This window comes from Hyaena hyaena, unplaced genomic scaffold, assembly GCF_003009895.1.
Source record: "Hyaena hyaena isolate Hyena2069 unplaced genomic scaffold, ASM300989v1 scaffold_214, whole genome shotgun sequence".
Classification (NCBI taxonomy): domain Eukaryota; kingdom Metazoa; phylum Chordata; class Mammalia; order Carnivora; family Hyaenidae; genus Hyaena; species Hyaena hyaena.
The window spans coordinates 160,939-182,610 of NW_024080842.1; positions in this window are offsets into that span (position 1 = coordinate 160,939).

Here is a 21,672-nt window from a genome sequence, read left to right on the forward strand (position 1 = left end):
GAGAGGCAGGCTGGCCTCTACTAGTGATGATGCGAGTAGCAGTGGGAAGGATGAGGGGAGAAGTCAGAAGCTTATTTGATTTATTCGATGGCATGCTATATCTGTTGCTCCAATTATTAATGGCACCAGTTTCCAAAGCCTCCAATCAGGATAGGTATTACCATAAAGAAAATTATTATGAATGCATGAGCCGTGACAATTACATTATGGATTTGATCGTCTCCTAGGAAGGTGCTGGACTGGCCAAGTTCTGCTCGAATCAGAAGGCTAAGGGCAGCTCCTCCTCTGCCAGCTCAGGCACCACATAGGAGGTAGAGAGTGCCTTTGTGGTTAGGAGAAAATAATCAGCAGTGTATGAACATAGGTAAAACGGCTGAGTAAAACATTAGACAGTAAACCTAAGAACAGAGGCTCAAGCCCACTCTTCACCAAGCTCTGTGGTGAAGAATCGCAAAATTCTACATTGAATCGCAAAATCAAAGCAGCAGCTTCAAACACAGCTGCCAGGGCTTCTCCCAGCCTTTTTCCCCCTAGATGGCTGGAGAAGTAGATAGAAGCCAGTTGATTAGGGTATTTAGCTGTTAACAGCCCTCTGAGGGCTCTGAACAGGGCTATTTGGGCCTCTCCCCCAGCCCTGGGCCACGGCAACACACAGGCCACTTGGTTGGTCTAGCGTGTATTCACACAGCGGTTGTCTATCATGTATGACAAACCTGAAATCAGTTGTGTGATGTGCATGTTCATAAACAACAGAAACAAATTTAAGCCAGAAACCCTCTGAGGTTTTTCCTATTTGGGTTCCCAGATTTTCCTTAAGATCACATTTTTTTTCACTTTTTTTTATAGTTTTTTAAAAAATTTTTCTTTAATGTTTATTTCTGAGAGTGAGAGAGAGAGAGAGAGAGAGAGAGAGGTGGAGGAGCAGAGAGAGGAAGACACAGATCTGAAGCAGACTCTAGGCTCTGAGCTGTCAGTACAGAGCCCAACATGGGGCTTGAACTCATGGGGCATGAACTGTGAGATCATGACCTGAGCCGAAGTCAGATGCTTAACCGACTGAGCCACCCAGGTGCCCTAAATTTTTTTTTAATAAGCTCTTTGTCCAATGTGAAACTTGAACTCAATGGTCACTTTTTAGATATTAGGGGTTTCCTCTTCTTAGAAAGTAATAACTTTAAAAAACAATTTTTTTAATGTTTGTTTATTTTTGAGAGAGAGAGAGAGCAAGAGAGTGCATGAGCAGGGGAGGGACAGAGAGAGAGGGAGACACACAATCTGAAGCAGGCTCCGGGTTCTGAGCTGTCAGAACAGAGCCTGATGTGGGTTTTGAACCCATGACCCTCAAGACCATGACCTGAGCCAAAGTCAGATGGCTTAACTGACTGAGTCACCCAGGCACCCCAAGATCACAGCTCTGATGGTCTGAACACAGCAGTGAATCTGGCCTGGGTTTGCCACATCTGTTTTACAATGAGGAGGGGCTTGGCTGGGGTCCTGTCACTTCAGAGACAGAAAAGCTTCCTTTCAACAGGAACGGCCTGGGGACTCACTTCACTGTCAGAGACACCAGCTTTCTTATTTTAGACACAGTTAATTGACCCTACTCATTTGATCATCTTTGTCTTGAACTGGGAAGGAAAAGAAAATTCACTTTGAGAATTTGTTTTTTTAACGTGGTTTTCCTGGCTCATTCTCCTAAGACGGAGATTCCCCTATTTAAATCCATCAAGTTGGGATTCAACACTGCCGCTGAGGAACCGAGAGTTTCCCAGGAAACTGGCTGGTTGCATAAGGCTTCGTACTACAGTGGAATTAATTTACTGTAGGAGCTTATTTCTACCTGCTGTTAAAATCACCTCCATTCTGCCACACCAAGTAACCAATACACGTTGTGGGCACATCTGCTTTTCCTCCCTTGCATACTCCTCTGGTTGTTGCTCAGAGTAGGAAAACAGAGGATGGTAAACATAAGGTGTTAGTGAGAGCCGGCAGAGCTACATTTCCCTTTGCATCTGTGTTCCTCTGTCCCTTTGCTGCAGGTGGTGGCTTGTTGATGTGAGTTTGCCTGGATTGCCCTGTTGGATTCCCTCATGCCTGACCCAGGGCAGCTGTAGAAGGGGAAGGACCTTTCTTTTTCTCTTGTCTCTCTGTACCCAGAGTTTCAAGATTAACAGGTGGTTTTCTTCTCTTTTTTCAAAATGTTTATTTGTAGAGAGAGATTGACAGAGAGACAGAGAGCGCACAGTCAAGGGAGGGGCAGAAAGTGAGACACAGAATCTGAAGCAGGCTTTAGGCTCTGAACTGTCAGCATAGAGACTGACACTGGCTCAAACTCACGAACTGTGAGATCATGACCTGAGCTGAAGTCAGACACACTTAACCGACTAAGCCACCCAGGAGCCGCAGGAAGGGGGATTTTCAATATGCCACTCTTGTCCCTGGATGCTGGTCTGAGAAATCCCACCCAGAACCTGAGTTTCCACCCACAGGAGTTAGTGAAATAATAAACTCTTATTGAATTCTTACTGGAAACATTGTAATAATTACAGAGGAAAGCACAATGGTTCCTGCTCTCTCCTCGCCTGCCCTGGACCAAATGAAAGTAAGTGAAATGTATCAAAAAGTCTTCCACTCTCCAAAGACCTGTAGAGCTGGCTGACTTTTTTTTTTTTTTTTTTTAATCATTTTGAATTTAAGGGGGGAAAAGCCATAAAATGGGATTTTCAACACTCTAAACAGCCAGGAGAAAGGCAAGATAACCATCTTCAGGACAAAGGAATGCCAGATAATCATAGTGTTTATGTTATGATTTTCCCCTCTCTACACGATGTCTCTTTGCTCCTAGAGAACTTTCATATAATTCTCCCGGTTTAAACGCTATGTAATTCATTACACAAAGCTAAAAGAGTGCAATATGTCTTCAGGGCATTGAATAGTTAAATTGACAATACCCACCCTTTTTTTGAGGGCCTGCCATGTGCCAGGGTGCAGTATACTTTGAGATGCATGCTCCGAGTCTAATCTCTGCAAGGAAGGGGCATGTTTTTCTCGTTGACTGCTACGCTTAGAGACTTCAGCTCTGCTTCTGGCCCAGAGGGGTGCTCAGGAAGCTGGTGGAGAAAAGGAGGAAGAAAAGGTGCTGCACAAACCTTGTCTGGTTGGCTCATTTTCTCCTCAAACCTACCTTTACACATATTCATGGTCTTCAAATTTCATAGGGGTGTTCTCTTTCTGTACTCCATTTCATCTTTCCAACAAAGCAACGGGTTAAGTGATAAGGGTCTTGTGTCTAAAGCCACATATATCTGTAGTAGGATTTGATTCTGAGTGATTGTGTTGCCAAAAACTGTGCTCTTCCCAGTGTCCCAGCTGCCTCCCAGCAAAGAATGACTGGGGTGTGGTTGTAGGAAGCTGCCCTGGACAGAGGGGGGCCCTAAATGCAGACTGTGGAGGGAAGCGGGGCTGGGTGGTGCCCAGGCCTCGCCCTCACGGCAATCCTTGCAGTTGATGATGGCACAGGTCTGGGAATCAATATTTCAGGGAGAGGAAATCCTTGTGCAAAGTGAAAAGAGACTTACTCCTTAACAAGTACCCATGCCAGTTCCAGCATCAGAGATGGGAGATTTCCTATATGTCTGATGCCTCCCAGGTTAGTCTCCAAGTACCAACTGCTAACGGTATCCCTTTGCTGTGTTCAAGGTCAAGCACAGACATTGTAAACTGAGGCCAGTACAATGAAAAGGATGAGTCAGATCACTTGGTAGGAAGACAGACTGCCCATCTCTTTTTCCTAGTCAATCACCTATCATGTAAAACAGGAGGGCTGTATAAAATTCCTCTAAGAGCAGAGATGCAAAGAGACATCATGGAGAGAGGGAAAAATCATAACATAAACACTATGATTATCTGGCATTCCTTTGTCCTGAAGATGGTATCTTGCCTTTCTGCTGGTTGTTTGGACCCTGAAAATCCCATTTTATGTATTTTTTTCTTAACTTCAAAATGAGTGGGGAAAAAAAAAAGTCAGCTAGGCCTACAGGTCTTTGGAGAGTGGGAGACCGGAAGGAGAATGCCAGACTGTTTGGGAAGCCTGTCTCAGAGCACATGCTGCTTGGGGGAAGGTTGTGCTGGCACAGAGGAGCTCAGTAAATACCTGGAGAAGGGGCTAGACATGACCTTCTTTTCATCTCAAAGATACCTGGATCTTGGTCATGTTTGCAGTTTTCAAATTTAGCTTCAGGATGAACGACTACTTCAAAATTCATGACAGAACATTTAAAATGTTTCTGAAATAAAAGGTCCTTGCTAATGCATATACCTTTGACCTAAAGAAGAGCTGTGGTGCTCAACTTACTCCTGCAGAACCAGGTAATGAATGCATTTCCTCCATGGAGACATAGACCCCTCCTAGGGTCCTCACACAATGGTGAAGTCCTTGGTAGCATTAAGGGGCCAGCACCTCCACCTGCAGCAGACACTGGCTTCAGATGTCTGTGATTTTAAGACCAGAGGAGGTAGAAATTCTCAGAAGGAGAGAGAGAGAGTGAAGATGACTTTAGCCTCTGGCCTCCTATCCCTTAGAAGTGATTTTTCTCCTAGCTAGCCAAAGATCTGTCCTGGAAGCTGGCCCTGACAGCCCAGCAAGCTCTGTTTGCCCTTGAATCTGACCCCAAATCCCAATTTTCTCACACTGCTCAGATTAGATGTCTCTTGTGGACCTAACTTAGCCTCAGACTCCAGAGCTCTCCCTCCTCCGTGCCCCGGCTCGGCCTCATTTCATACTCCCAAGCCTGACCTTCAGTCCCAACCCACCTCCCCCACACCCGCCCTCCATGCCCCAGCACTTTTCTGCCTCAGTGCTGATGGTGGCTGTGACCGCCTCTCACTGAACTGATCAAGAACAGAGGTGTCTTCCCACTTGGGTACTCCTGAGGTGCTTCTGCATCTTGCCCAGAGTCCTGGAAGGGGTCGTGGGGCAGCCTGTACCCTGCAACTTGTGCTTTTGGCCACACCCAGAGATGAAAACAAACCAGCCGTCCCTGATGGGGCACAAAGCACTGTGATCATGTCCAAAAGTGGACCCACACTTCTCCTCTTAGGAGGAAACCACGCATGCACTTAGTAAATGATTCGGATTGTGGCATCTTAACAGCATTGATCTATTTTGCCAAACTCTTACATTTTTACTTTAAAAACCTGTTCACTAGTTCCTCTTATTTTTCTTCTCACCATCACAGCCCCCCTTCCCTGCCCCCTCCCTACTGGGGATGCTGAAGTACATGTGGCTCTTTATCAGAACACGAGTTCCCCAATATGTCACAGCTTGTGGGTACCCAGGGGTCAGTCTTCCCAAAGCAAGATCACTTCTCTGAGCCCTCTCTCCCAGAGCTCTGGATGTGTTTCCCTTTCCAAGAGCAGATGTACCTTTCTTAAAATCACTGTGGCTTCAGGGTACCGGATGGATCAGAAGAAGGTGAGGTCGGAGAATTAGAGGCTGGTGAAGAGTTAATTTAAGCATACTGATAAGGGATTTTCAGGATAGCTATTGTCCCAGAACATCTGCAATAACTTGGTTGAGCCTAAGTAATTTTTGACAAAAGATGACACAGAGTAGTCTGGCTATTCCCCACCGTCTACTCCTCTAGCACCCAAGTCTTGAATCTTATCATTATGAACAAAGACATCTACCAGCTACAGGGTGGAGGGAATCAAAGAGAGAAGTTGCCTGTGCATTAGGGCTTGTGTGTATGCCCTTGAGGCTTGTCACCTGCTGGAAAATGAGTCCCTGAAATCTGACCGATCAGACTAATACCCCCCTCAGAGTGACATCAAAAGAATTTGAGGGAAACATTGATTTAAATTCCATCCTCTAAAGGAAGCAGAAATTATTAGTTAATTTCTGAGAGCCCATTCACTAGTATCCTCCCTTGACTTCCTTCAAGGGCAATTAATGGAGATTCAGGCCCAACCTGAGAATCCAAGGGAAGATACAGTCAAGGAGAAAAGGGAAATTTTCTGAAGGGGGAAAGGAGGTTTGGGGTTTTACTAGAAGGAATATTATTTAATAAGAGCCTCAGAGACATCATGAGGTATTGGGACATAACATGTCCCTGCAACAGTGGGTGACAGCATTTTCAGTTATAAATTAAGAGATACCAGAGTCAGAGATCTAGTAGTGCATCTGGCATGGAAGCCTCTCTGGGTTATTAACAATGGGAGAGAAGGTTTAAATTACTCTCTGTTTAACCTTTCCAAGACTTGATTTTTATGAAATCCATTAGCAAATATGAGCTGGTCAGGGAGAGGATAAACAAAAGATAATCCACACAGAAAAGCATAACTCAAATCAGAGTGAGGGAGAAACACAAATGGAAGATCAAGAGAATGCAATGATCTCTCATCACTTGGTTGGTGGGAGTTAAGGAAAGAGGAAGGAAGGAGAGAGGATACCTGACAGAGCTTCAGCGGTCCAAATCCAAGTATATGATTTCTGTTCATAGTGTGAAATCTATGGGGACGCAGTCCAGCCAAGAGCAGCAAGACAACGACAGTGCAAAGCGAGGGCTACTCATCCTCTGGGCCAAAAATGGCAAATGGGCTTAGTCTTTGTATTAATTTTATCAGTCAGGAGTTGCTTCTTTAAATTTTACCCTCAAAGTCAGATGCTAGATTTGAGATCAACAGTAGAGTACTGTGACTGAATAGTGACATTCGCCCCTGGCCCAGGGTTGGAGTGGGCTCAAGTTATGGGGGAGAAAAGAGCGCTACCTGTGGCCTAGTCTGGTTTACTGGCATTCTCTGTACTGAAGTTTAGAGTCAAAGGCCAACCTACACTACAGCCAGTCTTTTATCTTTGTCCTGTACATTATTTCTCATGGGGATTTACATGGAGAATGATGTATTATGGGTAGGTAGGTTCCAGGATTCCTTGGCACTGAAAAAGTCTAATAGAACCTATTCTTGAGCCTGCAAATTTTATATGCAGATAGTTTTGGAATTGGGGGTATAAAATTTTTCCTCGTAGGACCAGGTAAAGCTTCCAGAGGTCTTGTTTACTTGGGGAGTGGGCTGGATCTCTGGGTGGACATCAGTGAGCAAAATTTGTTCCCCAGCTCCTGCCATCCAAGAGGTGCTCAAGTTCCTGGTCCCATGGTCCAGGACACAACCAATCCTGAATACCAATGGCCCAGCCCAGGAGGGCCTAGGGAAATATACGGACTGGAGTTGAGATGACTTGATTCACCTTTGCTTAACACACAAAGTGTCATGTGGGGGATTATCTATCTGGATCTAATGATTGCTTTTTCCTCTGACAGCCAGAGATAGATGTTCAGGCATCTATGTGAAAAACTTCTTGGCATAAAAGTAGATTGAGTATTGATTCTCATTTATGGTTTCAGGGGTCTCTCTTCAGGAAACAGGACAAAGAATCTACATGGCAGACCCAATAGCTTAACTGCAATGACTGACCTTTCTCAGAATGACAACTCATGCAATATGGCCTCAGTGTGAGTACAAATAGAACAACGCCCAAATGCCTTTCGGTCAGAGCTCTTTCTATATTGTTCATAAGAACATATAAATCAAAACTTCGGTCAAGTGCTAAGTCAGGAAGACTGGTTTCACTATACTGCTTGCACTATGTCATCAGGAAGACAAGACAAATAAAACAACAAGGATGTTTTTCTTTCAGGCTAACACTACAAAGTCGAAAGGCTGACATAACGATTTGTGCCTGTATATAGTCTCCTTTCCTATCTAACAAATACACAGTAAGGGCATTACATAACTCACTTCTGTATCCCCCATGTCCTGTGCATAGTAGGAATGCTTGACAGAGTTTTCAGTTTGAAAAGATCAATTGCAGTGTTTAATAGCAGAGAGACCCCTGCACTTACACGTTTCCTGCTGTACTCAGGAGCTTCTAGAATAAAACCTCATAAAAGCTCTTACCAGCCATATGAGCAGTCTGGTCATGGGTTTAATCTGACACTGAGCTTCCTTGAAAGTAGAACGGGGTGAGCATGTCTGCACTGCTTCATGTCTTTGCTTGACAGGACTTCTTCTTCCAGAAACGTCTTGACTCTCTCATTTCAAAACCTTGCTCGGGGTCACTTTCCTTGACATCCTCTTCTTTCCCAGGGAAAAGTGACATCTCCTTCCTGTGGGCTCTGCTACATCCCATAATCACTTACATCAAAAACACTTTTAGACCTTTGTGACATTTATCTACTTAAAAGTCTATCTGCTTTTGCCAAATGGTAGTTTTCTAGAGGGTAGGAACTATGTCTCATTCATTCCTGTATGCCCAATGCCCAGAGCAGCAGCAATTTGGGGATGGGTAACAGAGGACTATAATCAACCAAGCGACGCAACCCATTCTGGGTTTTCCGAACATCCCCTGGCATGGTAAGGCACACAGACTAGAGTTCAGAGGGGGTTACATAAAAAGCATCAAGACTCCTTGGGACTCAGACACTGTCTCTAGAATGCTTCTGTTAGTATCGGAAGCAACTCTTAAGTCATGCAAGCCATTACTGTCTACCAGTACATTATCTTAACACTGAGTCTGCTGAGCCTAAGATAGAGAGAACACATCATGAGGGGGTCCAGAATGGCATAGTAAATGCTGAACCATGAAGCCCCTTGGGAAGGGATCTGCTTCAGTGGGCATGCTAGGGTAGTGGGAGGCAGTACTGTTGAGCAAGTGGGCACACCTGAGACCCTTCATCCACTGTACATCTCTCCCAGGGCCCTTTGGAAATAGCTTATGCTCAAGGGTATGTGGTAACATGGACCTATTTCTCAAAAGCAGGGGCAGATCGGTCTTCTGTTTGGGATGTGAGAGCCATTACAACCAGATAGAGTATAGGGTGTTACCAGTGCCCAAAGCTGACTGGGGAAGAAGAGCTGCCAGTTTGGGCTCAGCAAGCACAGAGGTGGTATCCAGTCCTATCCTCTGCGCCACGTCACAGAAACACAGGGGGTAAGCTCAAGGTAGTGGCAGATTTGGGGAAGGGGGCAGGTTCCTGCTTTCACTGCTAACCTGAACACGTGACTTCATTATTCAACTCTAGTGTAAGGACTAACTTCTTCTTCCTTCCCTCCCTCCCTCCCTCCTTTCCTTCCTTCTTTCCACTCTCCCTCTTTTCTTCCTTTCTTCCTTTTTGTAAAGTCTGTATTAAATCTACAGCATCAACCTCTGGTTGTCTCTCATCTATTCTATTTGTTTAAAACAACTTTATGGAAGTATAGTTTATGTATGCAAATTGCATTCACTCAAAGTACACAAGTTGATGAGTTCTGAAAGATGTATACACCCATTGCTATGGACTGAATTGTGTCCACCAAAATTCTTATGTTGAAGCGCTAACCCCTCCTGTGACTGTATTTGGAGACAGAGCCTACGAGGACATAATTAGGGTTAAATAAGGTCACAGGATGGAGCCCTCAATAGGATAGGATTAGTTTCCTTATAAGAAGAGTAAGAGATACAAGAACTCACTTCCCTTGCACTGTGCCTACTGATCCTCTCCTGCTTCTCTCTCTCTCTCTGTCCCCCCCGCCCCCCGCCACCTACCACCTTGCAAGCACATAGTGAGAAGGCAGCTGTCTATATAAGTCAAGAGGAGGGCTCTCATCAGAACTCGGATTTCCAGCCTCCAGAACTGGAGGCATAAACTCTTGGTGGTTAAGCTTCCTCGACTATGGCATTTTGTTATGGCAACCTGAGCAGACTGATACACTTGTGAAAGCAGTCATTGAACAGAACACTTCTACCACTCCTACTCCTTTTCACAATAGATTGAAAACTTCTAACCTTGAAACTGGGAGAGAGATGTCTGTTGTAGGAAAATACATAACCCTTTCCAAAATGCCTCCTGACATGTTTTGTTGCCCATGATGTCATTATGCCAAATTTTAATGAAGAGGCCATTATGCAATTAAGGCAAAGAATTCATGGTAATTCAGCCCGGAGTATCCAATTAAGCTTGGCATGGTCGCCAGCTCTTAAATGCTTCTGGTCACCTGCATAAATTTTCTAGCTGAAGCCTGACAGTTATTCACCAGAAGCAACTGGTTCTCTGAGCATAGAAGATTCCAGAATGTTTTGGAAAAGGGAAAACTTTGATGTTCTCTGGTGTCTTCCTCATTCCCCAGAGCCAAATTCCCTTTTCCTCTCTCTGGAAACGGTTTTTCAATCCTTATCACTTCTCCCTCGCTCCCCCCCCCCCCACTCCAGGGAGGGTCAATGCAGCCTCCAAACCCAGTCAACTATCTGAGCGGACTGGTCTCCTGTGGTTCCTGGCTGTGCTCCTGTGCCTAACACAACGCCCAAAAAGAGCTGTTGCACAGGAAATGTCTGTGGAATGAATCCTTGATTAAATGAAATAAAAAGAATTGATCAAAGGCATGGTGGCCATTTGAGGTCACAATGCATATTAAGGCAGCCTGGAATGTTGTCTAGTAATGCGGCCTTTTGATTCTTCTGAGATCTCTGGGCTGACAGGGCCAGTGAATCAGAGAAATTATTCTCAGTGGCACCTAGAAAAATTGTCTGACTTTTGTGTCATAGCACAAAAGGCCATCCCTGCCTGGTCTAATCCACATTTGCAGCCCATCCCCTGCCTATGCTCTGTGTAACTGACCATCCAGATCCCCCTGCCACTGCCCCAAGTCTGTTTATTAGAACTTAAATATATTGTGTGTGTTCTGTCTCTGCTTTTGTCCATGTTGTTGCCCTTTGTAGAACCAAACTAAAGTGGAGTCACGCATGTCAGGGACAAGCTGTACTTGGCCAATGCAGGTGCATTAAAGAAACTAAAACAACCTTACCCAAGATGCAGAAGTTTACAGCTCTCCTCAGAGGGCAGCAGAAGATGCTGGCCAATCCCCAAACATCAAGTCTGCTCACGCTGTCCCCAGACTTCCTCATTCTTCTCCTGATTAGCTACCCTGATCCAAACAAGGACAAAAGCAACTAGGTAACCAAACAGCGGAGAGAGCCACACACTCCCACACTCACCTTGTAAAACCCCTTAGTCTGTAAGCAACATGGAACTCCTGGTTCCCGTAGCCTTGGGTTTCCTGGCTTGCAGGTTGGAACCCTTTTAGTGAACTGTTCTTTCTGCTTTGTCTTACTTGCAGTTGGATTTTGATACCTCTCGCATATGCACTCCCCACTTTGTCTGCTCTGGCCTCCTACTCTGTCTTCACATCCAAGCTCAGTCTCCCTCCCTTTGGAAGCTTCTCTACCACAGCAGCATACCGGCCGCATCTCTGCCACAGGCTGCATGGTTTCCACTTGTCCCTTGTTTGTCTTTCCCACCAGACACTGACTCCTCGAGGGATGTTGTTGAGTCTAAATCATCTTGTAAATTCACTGTCTATGCAGTGCTTAGTACATAAAGGCTCTCAATAAATACTTGTAGAATGTACTTGTCCGGTAAGCCCTCCTCACATTCTCTTCCCCAGCACAGTTAGCTTCTGCAGTGGGAGAAGCATGGCCCTAAGTCCAGACACCCTCCAGTTTAAGTTTTGGTTCTTCACGTTCTATATTCAATATCTATCACTGTGTAGCCAGTTAACATAAAGGAAGCACTTTAAAACAGTACCTGTTTATTATCTCCTGGTTCCTGCAGACCAGAAGCTCAGGCACATATGAGCTGGGTTCTATGCTCAAAGTTTCACAAGATTGCCTTGAAGGTGTCATCTGGGTTGAGTTCCTTTCTGGGGCTCAGGACTTTCAAACAGATGTGACTGTTGGCAGAATTCAGTTCCTTGAGGTTGTAGAATGATGGTCGTATTCTATTGCTGGCTTTTGGCTGGGAATGCTTCTCCATGGTCTTCTCTACCTTCAAAACCAGCAAGGGAAGGTCTCCCTCATGTACATTTGGACTTGTTCTTCAAATCCCTTATGCCCTTTGTCTCTGATCTCTTGTGCAGATTTATATTTTTTAATTTTTTTAATGTTTTATTTATTTCTGAGAGAGAGAAAGACAACGTGAGGAGGGGAGGGTCAGAGAGAGAGGGAGATACAGAATCTGAAACAGGCTCTAGGCTCTGAGCTAGCTGTCAGCACAGAGCCTGATGCGGGGCTCAAACCCACGAACCATGAGATCATGACCTGAGCCGAAGTCGGACACTTAACCGACTGAGCCACCCAGGCACCCCTCTCATGCAGATTTAAAGGGTCATGTAATTAATCGGATCTATTTGGATAGTTTCCCTTCTGATTAGTTCAAAGTCAGATGATTATAACCTTAATGCCATATGTACAATTCTTTTGCCATGTAACAAACCCAAATTACTCATTTCCTTCATCGGTTCTACCCACGCTTAAAGGGAAGGACTTACACGAGAATGAGAGTCATTGGGAGTCACCTCTCAGAATTCTGCTCACCCACCTCCTCAGGATACATTACCCCCTTTACAAGGTCAGTTTCCTTAGATGGAAAACAGGGAAAAATAAACTTGCCTCCCAGACTTGAGGTGAAGATTAAAGAACAAATGTGCAGGTCTTTTCTCTTCCTGCTGTCTCTGGGCTGCTACTTTATTACTGTTCCCGGGGTATCCAGACAACAGAGACCAGCTGGACTGGATGCCTACCAAATGACTCAATGACATCCTCTGTAATGAATGCAGATTAAAAAAAAGACTGATAACATCCTGGGATGTGATTTTTGGAAGGTGGTAACAGCTGAGATCACCCAGGACCAGTCCATGACCCAAGCTGTGATAATTTCATAAAGACTGAAATCCAAGCTCTTCAATTAGATTACTTTTGTAAAAAGGCTTAGACCATTATTTATCTTGATAAAACAAAAAGACTTGTCCATGGTACTTGAGTTTTAATAAATGAGATGCTCTGACAAAGAAAGCCCGTGGCACTGGGGTTTAATATACTAGAAGCTCTGAGTCCAGAGACAAGGATGCTGTTGGCTCTCAGGATACAGCTGACACACCATGAGGCCACGCTTGTCGTCTTTGGCTCTCCTTCTCAGACAGTCCTTGCTGCTGGTGTCTTCTGCCTGTGCTGATTCCCAGCCCTGCTGCCTGGGGACCTTCTAAGTGCTGTCCCACTTGGGAAAATTCTCCTCCAGACATTATCTGATTCTTCCCCACAAAACTTAACAGTCATGTGTTCTGTCCCTTCAAAGCCCATCTGGGAGCCTGCCTAATTAGATACAGGAAGAACAGAGACATCTGCCAATGAGAATGGCTAAATATGATGGGCTTTTCCTAGTTACATCTACACTGTATGGGGTCTTCAGTGCTATTCAGCCAAAGTACACCTCCTTCCCTTTTAGGGTTCAGTTTCTCCAAAAACAGTGAGCCAGAGCTCTGTCTGCTAGAGCAGAGACACTGCTGACAGAGCTGCATCAATGTTTTGGGGAACGCCATCCCTACACCAGGACAGTTCTCATGGCTCCAGCAGTCTCCTGAGATGTGAACTGACCATCTGCATTTTCCAAAGAGTCCCTGTTCTTCACTCATACCCATGAGACAAGATGGTGCCTCTGGGCCAGAGGAATGCAAACAACTAACAGTAAAATGCAATGTTCAAGTATGACTTGGTACCAAAACCATTTTGTACCTGTGGATTTTGAGGTGAAAGAAAAATTGGGCATATTCTCTAAAAAGTGTATTTTACAAACACTTAGATAACAGGGAAAAATGAAAAGCTAGTGCTCTTTTTTTTTCTTTTGTCTTTAATAATGAGTTTAGAGATACAAAAACTCAATTAACACTCATCAAAGGTATGCATGTTTCATGCAGGCAGTGGTCAGCGACCCACGCCTCTGAGGCTGAGCTGACCGGCGGCAGCCTCTTCCCAGCTGGGAGCCCGAAGGCATCTGTACTGACGAGGCCAGCTTGGCTTTCCTGGGAGTCAGGGGCTCTGGCTGTGTGGCCGCAGAGGGCTACGGCTTAGCAGTTTGAGCTGTGTAGCTTCAGTGTCTGCTCTGGGGACTCGGCGCCATCTGGAATCAGTGAGCGGCACCCACTTGGAACCCTGCAGCCCTGTGGCAGGAAGTGTTGCACCAGAGATCTTTCTTGACGTCTTGCCTTCCCCACAGCCCATCCTTGGCTTGGGCCACCATTTCCCACTTCACTTTCCTATGTGGCCACAAACACATCCAGGGTGCCACCCCGACTGTGCGCCTCTCCACCACTCTCAGGATAAAGTTAATTGCTAGGTTTGGTTAAGGCCATTTAGAACCTGTAGCCTTTCCATTGTGTCTACTTCTTGTCTTGCTGTGACCCTCACTCCCACGCCCACACACACCCTCAATGTACTCTTTGAGCCCTAAATGCAGAATGGCTTACAGTCCCTCAGGCAAGTCATGCGCTTTCTTACCTGCGGCCCTTTGCAGAAGCTGTTGTCTCCGCCCAGAGGGAAGGCACTCCTTCTCCTCATGCTTCACCTGGCTCATTCCTACTCGGTCCTCAGGATATGATTTAGAGGCCACCTACTGTAGGAAGCCCCTCTCCTCTGCAAGTCTGCGACTGGTGTTCACCCCTGGGTCCCCTCAGCCACCACATATCTACCACACTGGTGGTGAAGCAGCTTGGGGCTGGCCTGTCACTGCAACTAGTGGGTGAACACTGTGAAGCTCTGGCAGTGTACCTGACATTTGCTTAACATTCAGAAAACTTTATGGGAGGGAGGGATGGGAGGAAGGAAGAAGGAAGGGAAGAAAGGAAGGGAGGAGGGAAGGAAGGAAGGAAGGGAGGAAGGAAGGGAGGAAGGAAGGGAGGAAGGAAGGGAGGAAGGAAGGAGGGGAAGAGGGGAGGAAGGAAGGAATGGAGAGGGAAGGGAGACAGGGAGGAGGGAAGGAAGGGAGGAAGAGAGGAGGGAAGGAAGAGAAGGAAGGGGGAAGGGAGGGGGGAAGGAAGGAGGAAAGGAAAGAAAGGAGGGAAGGAAAGGAGGAGGGAAGGAAGAAAGGAAGGAAGCGAGGAAAAANAGGAGGGAAGGAGGGGAAGAGGGGAGGAAGGAAGGAATGGAGAGGGAAGGGAGACAGGGAGGAGGGAAGGAAGGGAGGAAGAGAGGAGGGAAGGAAGAGAAGGAAGGGGGAAGGGAGGGGGGAAGGAAGGAGGAAAGGAAAGAAAGGAGGGAAGGAAAGGAGGAGGGAAGGAAGAAAGGAAGGAAGCGAGGAAAAAGAAGGGAAAGGACACTTGGAACGGGTGTGGCCTTTGCGGCAAAGCCCTTGGCAGGGAATAGGAGGATTGCCAGGCCTCCCTGAGCTCTGGGAGTGCCCTGAGGAAGGGCGGTCACAGACGCTCTGTCTTAGCATTCCAGTCTTAAAACCGGGCGGGCAGCCGGACCCAGCCAACAGGCTCAGCCACAGATTCACTGCAAGGTGCTAGATAAGTCCTCTGCTCTGAGGAAAGTTTCAGCTTCCTTGCTGCAAAATGCGTGGCTTAGCGGGCGCCTCTGGCTGGGGCCATCTGTGAGAAGAACCAGCAGTAGCGCCCCGACCCACCAGACCCTAAGCGTCCTCTCTGCCCAAAGCCTCCTCCTGAGCTTTCCGCTTGTGATTTAGTCTGAGGGAGCTCGTGACTGGGGTCGAAGAATGAGCTTCTCAGGCCTGAGATTTCACCAATTAATACCAGAGCTCATCACAGCCCTCAAAGTGGCCAAACAAGCCATAGCAAATGAAAACTGACTGGGGATGATCAGATGCTTTCTAGGTCAGAGCCGTCAATTTCCTTGTTAATCTGCTCCATCAGAAGCAATGATTCAAGGTTCTCAGGAGAGGAGCCGGAGGGCAATGGAGGGGAGCCAATGCTGCCTTCACCCACCAGCATCGGTCTCAGTGAATTGGTCCACATCGGGCACAAAAGCCAAAGCAGGGCAGTTCATGGGCAGCAGGTAAGTTGTCGGGGTTCCGTGCAGTCCAGGTTAGGGGAGGGTAGACAGCTCACCCTTTGCACTCACCTCCCTCTGCAACAAAGCAAGTGGCTCATCCCACAGAGCTAAGAGTTGTACCCGATATAAGTGGGTGGCATGTAAACTGGGAACTGTGCCCTCAGACTATGCCATTTACTTTGGAAAATGTCAGAGAGAACAAGGGAAAGTATTTAGAAGATACTGTTAAGTGAAGGAGCGAGATAAACATTTGTACGTAGAATGTGGTCATCACTGTGCAAACGAAAGCAAAAATCCTAGAAATCTATGTGTAAGGACAAATGACAGCATAGATATCTCTCTGGCTGGCTGAGTAATTATCAATGAATATTTCTATTTTCTCTACTTTTCTAAGTTTTCCAGAAAATGTCCGTATTTTATGTTGTTAGAATACAATTTTTTATTTTTTATTTTAAAAATCTTTAAATGTTTATTTATTATTTTTGAGAAAGAGAGAGAGCACAAGTGAGAGAGGGGCAGAGAGAGAGAAAGGGAGATAGAATCCGAAGCAGGCTCCAGCCTCTGAGCTGTCAGCACAGAGCCCAACATGGGGCTCAAACTCACGAGCCATGAGATCATGACCTGAGCAAAAGTCGGATACTTAACTGACTGAACCACACAGGCACCCCCTACAATTAGGTATTTTTAAAATACTTCTATGAGAAAGAGCCTTTTTTAAAGGTCATTTAGTTCAGTGGCTCACAAAGGGGGTTTTGATGAGTGCCCAGCATCTCCAAGGAAGTTCACTAAATATAGGCAAGGACCCAGGTCACAGGCCCAGAGACCCTGACTTAGCAAGTCTGGCACCAGCCCCAGAAATCTGCATTCATTGAGATAAAAGGCTTGCCAGGTAATACCAAAATGAAGCCAGGGCTGGAGGCGCTTATTCTGGTGCAGTCCAGCCTCTCACTCTGCGGAATGAGGAAACTGAGGTCCCGGGGAGGGGAGTCACCTGCCAGGTGTGTGCAGGAGCAAGACCACAGCTCAGGACCCATTCTGGTGGAGCAGATGGACTCTCGGTAACTAGAAAGGGCATTTCGAGCTGTGCAAGCTCTTTGCCCCTCCTGCGTTTCCGGTCATTGTGCAGTGTGGTTTTGCAAAGGACGACCCTCCTGGAATGGCCTGACCGATGAGGCTATTTAAGAATGCTTATTGGAGTCAATGTGCTCTTTTTGTGCCCTTTTATGAACAAAAGCATCCAGCTCTCTGGATTTGAAATGCTAATATGGATGAACTGGATAAAAGGGCTCTGATTCTGCACCACCAACCCCCCTTTTCCTAAGGGCTGGCATTATGATGTCTGTTCTTTTGGCCTTCGGGGCAGAAAGTGAAGTTGCTCATCCTCCTTTGAGGTGCAAGGTTGGCGTGCCTAAATGGGATGCTGGAAGGGCAGGCTGGCCTCAGTCTCCTGGCCAGACCTCCCCTGAGTCAGGAGGGCTAACCTTCAGCAGGAGAACAGAGCAGAAAGGGCAGGAGCAGGAAGAGATGGCCTCGGAGACGCAGCGGCCGTCAGAGCTGCTGAGTCAGTTCCGGAGTTGGTCCCAATAACACATTCATTCAGCCAGGCTCCTCCCGGCGGAGATCCATCAGGGCTGCCTTCCTCCTCACGTATCTGTCATTAAAACAGAAGTCATCGGAGATGATGGGTGTCAGACTCCACGCTTCTCTGCCTCCTATGGAAACACCTATGCCTGCATGGTGTTTCCTTCTCCTGCAGCATATCCTGTCCCTGCTCCACTGAGAGAAGGAGATGCTGTGTGTGTGTGTGTGTGTGTGTGTGTGTGTGTGTGTGTGTTAGAGATCAGCTGGTGTCATGGCCAGAGGCTCATCAAGTCACTTCATAGGAGAAATGTGTTTATTGTTGTGATACCCAGTGTCTGGAGAAGCAACAGAAAAGCAGTCAAGGAGCCGGCAGCTCTAGATGGCCGCAATAACAATAACGATAGCAGTAATAGTAGCCAGTACGGCCAAACAGGGCATCCTTTCATCCTCACGTCTCCTCCCCTGTCCCCTCCTTGGGGAAGAAGGTGTCTGTGCTAAAACAATGTAAAGATGCGGAGGCTTTGCTCAAAGCATCACCAGGCTGAGAGGCCCCTGCTTTGCACTGTCCAAACCCACTGAGGGCAGCCGGGAGGAGGTGCGCCTGCAGCGGCAGACCTCTGCAGGGGGAGTCAGAGGAGAACACCCGCACGGGGTGGGCAGGATAAAGACAAGACTCAAGCTCGCAGTGAGTGGGGAACAGGGGGAGGAACAGTCTCCCGGGCAGCCCTCCAAGGCAGATGTGATTTATACTGTAACTGACTCAGGAGAAAAGTTAAGAAATACTCTGCACCACGACCTGAATTCTGTATGTTTAATCTACTCCTCTGTGGGTGAAGGTGGGGTAGACCACACAGACAGAACCAAGGGGTCACACACCATGTAACTCACCTACTCCCTCAAATGGTTCAAATGCCAAACCCAAGCGTACAATGAAACTCACCACTCCCATCACCACAGCCACCAGCACCACCGACTCAATCTGGAAATTCCCGAGAAGCACTGCTCTGTGCCTGGCCACCACCACTTAGCTTTCTCTGAATAAACTGCCATTTTGCTTCTGGCATCTCAGAGCACCAGCCACCAACCCACTGCATGTGAACTTAATTTCCCTCAAACACCATCAACACACCCAGATCTGTACACTTTAGAGTTTTTTAAATGTTTATTTAACATTATTTTGAGAGACAGAAGGAGGGAGGGAGAGAGAGAGAGGGAGATGGAGAGCATGAGGTGGAGAGGGGCAGAGAGAGAGGGAGGCAGAGAGTAAGAAGCAGGCTGACAGCAAAGAACATGGGGGCTTGAGCTCACAACTGTGAGATCATGACCTGAGCTGAAGTCAGATGCTTAACCAACTGAGCCACCCAGGCATCCCTATGCTCTACATTTTTTTTAAGTTAACAGACTTTACTTTTCACAATAGTTTTCAGAGCTCTTTAAACAATTTTTTTAATGTTTATTTTTGAGAGTGAGAGAGACAGAGTGTGAGTGGGAGAGGGGGAGAGAGAGAGGGAGACACAGAATCAAAAGCAGGGTCCAGACTCTGAGCTGTCAACACAGAGCCTGACGCGGGGCTTGAACTCAGAACCGTGAGATCATGTCCTGAGCCAAAGTCAGAAGCTTAACTGACTGAGCCACCCAGGCGCCCTTTAGAACAGTTTTAGATTCACAAAAAAGTTGAGCAGATAGTACAGGGAGTTTCCATATCCCCCTTCCTCCCATGAAGACTTTCCCCTATTAATGCCTTGCATCTGTGTACTACATTTGTTACAATTAACGAATATATATATTTATATTTATACAGTGAATTAGTTTATATTTTTCACTCACTGTATTGTTCTATGGGTTTTTGACAAATGTGTGATGTCATGTATCTACCATTAGTATTGTACCAACAGCTCAGTCAGTTAAGTGTCCAACTCTTGATTTCGGCTCAGGTCATGATCTCATGGTGTTAGTTCGAGCCCCACATGGGCTCTGCACTGTCAGTGCAGAGCCTGCTTGAGATTCTCCCTCTTTCTCTGCCCCTCCCTGCTTACACTCTCTCTCTCTCAAAATAAATAAATAAACTTAAAAAAAAAAAAAGCTGAGTGTAGTCAGCCTAAATCTAAGAACCACTTAGTCCTGCCTGGAAAGCAGTTGGTACTTAAAACACCTTTGTGTGCCTTCTCTTCCACGTATCCAAAAGTTAGAGGGAGGGCCTTGCTGCTTTTGTGAGGTGCTGTCTAGGCCTCATCTAGTTCTTCTTCTAGATCTTATCTTTCCACCTGCAGCAGAATGGTGGGGTAGCCAAAGTCTTACTTGATATACACCATTAGACCTACTACTCAATTCAGCTCAGCTCACCCAACACTTGTCCACACCTCCTCCATTGCCAAGACCAGCCTCAGAGTATCTTTCCCACTGGCCAGAGTCATGCTTTAGATTTTAAGGACCCCAAAAGTGGGCTGCAATAAAGTGAACTGAAGGCATTACTGAATTACACTTTGTTATTAGGCAGAGGGAAAAGATTAGTACCCACTTGCAAGAACCAGGAAGAATCAAGGTTTAGGGAAGATGCGATGGAGGTGTTAGGATTTGGTGGAAAAAAGGTCTAGAGTTCATAAGTGGGATGCACAAAGCTTAGGCTGGGGGGCCCTTTGGATCTACAAGCCACATGTGGGCTTCATACAAAGACTGTGGATTTCTAAAGACAAACTTGACTGGCTCTCCATTTGTTAAAGTGTTATTTGAGCTCTGCGGACTCTGAAAGAATATTTATCTTGATCTCTTTAAGGGAAAAGCAAGGGGATTTGGTCACTGTTACCAAAGGAACTCACTGTAGGCCTAGGCCAAGGACCCCGTGTCTGTTCTTCTTCAGGGGACATTTCATCTACACTGTGTGACTGTTAACGTCACTTCTTAGAATGTAAGTGATCTCTCAACTGGCCCTTTTAGGCTGTGATGGAAGCGTGGGTGGAGGACCTGAAAGTGCCTTGGGGTGAGGAGAGTAAAGAGCAAGAGAACTCTGTGATCGGAACTTGGTGATAGAAAAAGACAGCTTGCTTGAGTCCGAGAAACAAAAGACCAGAAGCCTGGGGGAAGCCGCAGGGCTCACTGGGTGGTGTGAGAGCAGTGCCCCAGGATGGCCTCAAGTCACTCAGGGAACTGGGGGGGTGCGAGAAGGCCAGCTCTCAAGGCCCAGGGGAGCCACAGGCTGTCTGTTGTCTGGGTGTGACAGTCCAGTCCTGTCCTCACTTGCTCATTTCTACTGACAGACAACCAGAGGCTTCAGTGAGGCATTTATTACATACCAGGTTAGGTGTTTTTCATTCCATTCTGGCTCAAATGAATTTTATGTTTTTCTGATATAAATTAGGTTGAAGTACTCTGAGAAGCAAGCTCTGTCTTCCAACTTTCAACACTCCTAATATATTGGTTTCTGTAACTGACAGATCTAACGTGACTGGCTGAGCATGAATCACCATCAACCTGATAACACAGACGATTTTCCTTGAAAGAGGAAAGAAGAGCAAGGACTCACATTATAATTCACTGTGTTTATGGAGTCATAGCTACCAGAGATATGTATACTTAGATGCATTCTAGGATAAAAAAAAATCACTGGAAGAAATGTGGACTGTAGATCTTTACAGAAAAACCTCATTTGTCAATCACGATAGCTCAAGATAGCATCTCGAAATCATTCTAACTCACAGAGGGTATCTCCAAATGAGTCCTCCATCCCAGGAATAAGAGGAGATTCCCAGAAGTGAGGTTGGTTAATCCCACAGTATAGATCAGTTCCACCCGATGGAGAGTGGAGACTTGACTCCCTGACCCAGACGGACAACAAATTCCTTTTGGAAATCTGAGCACATGTCCTCCTCTCTCTATCCCACACTGCTCCCCTCTCAAGCCAGGTGATGGAGCAGGCAGGGAGAAAAACAGGCTTTGGTGCTTGTCCCATAGGCACAAGGAAGAAACAGGTTAGGCCGAGGTGGCAGCAAAGGTCAACAGCTCGGCATCCTGGCCTTGGTCACAGAGGGGCACTTGGGTCGGGAAGCTAGTGGCAGGACCGGGCCACGGAATGAACATAAAGAAGAGGAAATTAGGGGCGCCTGGGTGGCGTAGTCGGTTAAGCGTCCGACTTTCGCTTAGGTCCTGATCTCGCGGTTCGTGGGTTCGAGCCCCGCGTCGGGCTCTGTGCTGACTGCCAGCTCGGAGCCTGGAGCCTGCTTCAG